Source organism: Varanus komodoensis, unplaced genomic scaffold (assembly GCF_004798865.1).
Source record: "Varanus komodoensis strain SLA01 unplaced genomic scaffold, ASM479886v1 scaffold3, whole genome shotgun sequence".
Classification (NCBI taxonomy): domain Eukaryota; kingdom Metazoa; phylum Chordata; class Lepidosauria; order Squamata; family Varanidae; genus Varanus; species Varanus komodoensis.
The window spans coordinates 34,207,453-34,212,325 of record NW_025335761.1 but is presented as its reverse complement, the minus strand read 5'-3'; positions in this window follow the sequence as shown (position 1 = coordinate 34,212,325).

Sequence of the window (4,873 nt, the reverse complement as noted above, 5' to 3'; positions counted from 1 at the left end):
CCACGTAACGTAGCTCCGCCAAACAATCCACCAATCACTACTCAAGTTTTAGAACGACAACAAATCTATCCAATAGGCATTACCAGCCTGTGGCCAATCGCCACCCTGTAAAATTAAATGCCACCGGGTTGTTCCAAGGACCAACTCCCTTCTTAGCCAGTGAGGAACTCATATCGATGAAGGGACGTTGCTCTGAACCACTGCACAATCGTCTTGCTTGCTTCCTTCGGCCAATCCCGAATTGCCAGACTAGAATGACATCTCAGCAACCAACTAAATGGTCAACGTTTTTTTAAGTAAACCAATCAGGGATAAGAGGTAGGTTCTTTCAGCCTTCCACCTCTCCCGCATGACTAGCCCTAGTGATTTTCGCGCGCTCCTCGGGTCATGAGGCTCTTTGAGTGCAAGGGGCGGGACTAAGCCGAGCTGTAACGGCGAGTGATGTCTAAATTTTATGAGGCTGCAGTCCTTAGGCTCTCTCACCTGTTGGGAGTACGCTCCATTAAACTGTGGCATTTACTTTTGAGTAAATCGCAAAATCAAGATGCAAAAATGGTAAGCTAAATAAAATAGCCTAAACCAGAACATTTGTAAACCTATAAATATTAGTAATTGTGTCCCTAAAAAATTTGCCCTTGCCTCTTCTATTTTAGACTTTTTCTATTTTTATTAATTTTGAACAGAGCCAAAAAATAGGATCAAATAGTCACCAAATGGATGAGAAAACAACATGATTTTTTTTTTTTTTGCTGATTTCAGAACCACAGCTTTGAGCCTTTCCTAACATGTTCCAGATACGTTTATCAGGTGGATCCACAGCTGGCTACAGAATCATACTCAAAGAGTGCTTCTCAATGGCACTTTCTCAGACTAGGGAGAGAAAATTAGTAATGCAGGGCTCAGTACTCTTCAATGTTTTTATTCATGACTTGGATGAAGAGGTTCAGGAGCTGCTTATCAAATTTGCCAGTGAAACAAAATTGGGTAGGGCAGTCAATAGCCTGGAAGACAGAAACAAAATTTAAAATTATTTTGACAGGCTGGAGCGCTGGGCCAAAAGCAACTGATTCCACGGAGTCCATATCAATTGTGCAACCATCTCACCAAGGATGGCATCATCCATGGAGAAGACCAGTGGTGACTGCATGGGACACAACCTGCATTTTACTGGAACTGCACACTGGGTTACAGTAGTGTGATTTCATCTATGCTTTGAGTATGCAGAGTTGAAAAGCCAAATCCAATTATTGCAGAATAGACTACAAAGTAAATTGCCAATTCTTTTATCCCTTCCTCATTCTGCCTGTCTTTTTTTTTTTTTTTTTGCACAAGATGGCTCTGCCAGTACAGTTGGAATGACATACCTGTGTACCCGTAGTCAGTGCCTGGTGTGTGAATATACTGTATTAACATACCTGCCTAGTGTGAAATTTCAGAAACTACAGATGGGAATACCTTACTTGGACCAACCACAATGTCACAAAATAGTGAGCAAGCTTTTGAATTCTTTAGATTTTGAGGCTGGATGTTACGAAGTGTAGGGGAGAGGGAGAAGAGGAAGAAAAGAGCAAAAATAGAATGGATGTTCTATCTGTACAGTCCAACACAGATGAAATCATCATTTGCTTTTTATGTGGGTTGTGTAAGTACAAGAAAACCCAATGTCCTGCTCTCTTCTTGTAGCATTTAGGATTGTATTAGCAAAAAGATTATAATTACACAGTGACCCTTTCTGTTTATTTCGTGGTGTTGGAAAGTCACTGTACCATGCCTGAACCTCCAAAAGCCAGACCTGGGTCTTTAGCTCTTTAAAATGCTTGCTTTGCTTGGCATTAAAGTCTATTGTAGAGCTTACAATAGACTTTACAACTGTACAATAGCGCTTTAGTCAGCGTTCCCCTGACTGTCTGTTTTCATGAAGCAAAGGAGTTTCTCCTTCTCTCATATTAAGATGGGACAAGAACCACGCACACCACATCTGTGCAGCCTTGAATCGGGCATTACTGCTGCAGGCAAGGGGCAATAATAAACCTATGCTTTGATGTCAGTCAGCGATGGAATCTTGGCCATGCAGACAGCAACATTTTTTAGCACCTGTGTAATCAGTATTACTCCTTTAACCATATCTTTTAATTGTGTAGAACAGTGTACACATTCGCTGAATACCATAAGTTTGTAATCTATAAAAGCCAGCCACTTCCTTTATGCTCTGGTTCAGACTGTTTTCATGGAGGATCCTATTGTTTCCATCCAAACCCAGCTGGGATCCCACCTTGCAGAAGTCCCCACTGTGTGGAGTAAAAAGGCTAAATGTTACGGAAGTCCAGCTAGTTTGTTTGGTATTATTGCAATAATAAATAATCTTTCTCTTAGTAAATCAAGAGTTGGTGTATTGGTCTCTGGAAATCTTTAAAAAAAAACCCCTACTTTCCATGGCTGGGACAGCTCAGTCACACACAAGAGGAAGTTCTCTAGGCATAGTGTGTCTTGGGAAAAAGCTAAAAGAACCCATCTGACATAATTTTAGTGTTCAAAATTAATATTCCAGCACTGATAGAGTATCCTTAATAGTTTAATCCATTCAACTATTTAAACTATGCAGTATGTATTATGGGACTGTTCCCTTAAAAAGTGTTTGCAATAGGGATACAACATAATAAATGAGTTTTTTGGCTGCAGATCTTCATGAACTTCCTTGGGAATAAGTTACATAAGTCCCTGAGCAAGCACCTCTCTCCATGTATACCTATTCGACCACTTGTATCCTCCTCTGAAGTCCTCCTCCAAATACTTCCAAGTGAGTTCAAGGGGGAAAGGGCTAGTAGGGGGACATTTTCTGCTGTGATACCCAGAATCTGGAATTTGCTGGCATCAACTCTGCTTGTCTTTAGATGCCAGGTAAAAGCTTTTTTATTCAAACAAGCTTTTGGTTAGTTTGATTTATAGTTTGCTGTGATTTATTTAATTTTGGCTGTTAATTTATTGGTTGTATTTGGTTTTATTGTGTATAGTTTCATATTTTATTAAGTGAGGTGGCTTAATAATTCACCAATGTTAACATTTTTGTTTTATCCATTTTATTAATTGCATTTATATGCTGCTTTCAGCATTTGTAAGCTGCCTAAACAACCCTTGGGTTATGGGGTGGTATAGAAGTGGAATGAAATAATAAATACATAATTTTATGGGATTTACCTCTTGGTGGACATATACAGAATTGCACTGAATTGACTAATATAAGATTAACTGTGTAATCTTACATCCCAGTAGATCCCACAGGTTTTGATGGTCCTTTCTCTCAGGATTGTAGCATAGGAAAATGATTTTAGAAGCAATCATATGTAGACTTCACTATTATTGCTATGATAATTAGTAAATCATGTTTGCAATCTTATCTTCTATTACTACTACTACTAATAATAATTTCTGTACCACCAATAGCCAAAGCTCTTTGGGTAGTTCACAACATTTAAGTCACCCATACAGATTTCAACCAGGCCTATCCCTGATCTGATATTCAAATGGATATGACGTATATTGGGGTTTCCTTAATCTACCTCACATGTGTACTAGGAGGTTAACAAATTTCATGTTCACGAAGCTATTTGGAAAAAGGACCACAGTATTGCATCAAACAAATATATGTATTATTTAAGTCTGTGGCACTTGAAGGATTTATTCAGCAGTGTCCCTCTGCCAGTGGAATAGCATCACTCACAGATCTGGTCCAGAAAGTTAGGGCACCCTTTGAAGTGGATTTGCTTTTTTATTTAATAGATTTATATGGCAGCAATCACAGTAAAAAGCATCTCTAAAGTGGTCTACAAGAAAAAATACATGATATACATTAAAGTACAATTAAAGTACATAAATAACTGCTAAAAAATAAATTTATATACCGGAGAGAGTGCCTTCTCTCTTATCAGTCTGCCTTGGATCAGTCTGGTCATTGGATCATATGGACTTATCCCTGATTGGAGTCTTCCTAGAGAAGGGCCTTCAGTGTAGCAGCCCCAGTTCTGTGGAACAATTTTATTTCAGGAAGCATTGCTGAAATAACCAGCTGGAGTTTTATATTGATTTTGTATTTAACATACTTTTTATTATCTGTTTCATATTTTATTGTTCACCATTCTGTCATATTCAGACCAGAATATGGAGTGGTACATAAATCTTAGTAAACAAATAAAACAATATATTAAGAAAACATTAAAACCAGTATAACACCATAATTACAAACTGGGTAGCATACTAACTCAGGAAAGGCCTGGGTAAAAAAAGGGTCTTTTATTGACTTCCAGAATAATATGTATGTGCCCAGGGGAATTTTAGGGTGAAAGAGGAAAAGTGGAAATCTGTTTCCATAATGCTGCATGTAGCCCTACCAAATACATTATTGTATAAGCTTTTGAGGGTCAGAGCTCAGGATCTAAAACATAACACATTTGTTAGTGTTGAGTATGCTGCAAGAAAACACGCCCTCCCTTCATGTTGTTGCTTAAAACAGTCCAATTTAGCTGCCTGTCTGTGGAGAATCTTTACTTGAAGTAAGCCTTCACATTTTTGTACTAGTTCCTAGTGTAGAAACATGAAATATTAAGATCATCATCACCATCACAGCAGTCCTTCCAAGAATTCTGGTAATGTTGGGCCAGTGTTTTCACTGGACATGGAACCACTGATTGGTTCAAAATTGAGAAAGGAGTTCAGCAAGGCTGTATACTGTCACCCTGCCTATTTAACTTCTATGCAGAGCACATCATGAGAAAGGCGGGTCTAGATGAATCACCAGTTGGAATTAAGATGGCTGGGAGAAATATCAACAACCTCAGATATGCAGATGATACCACTCTAATGGCAGAAAGTGAAGAGG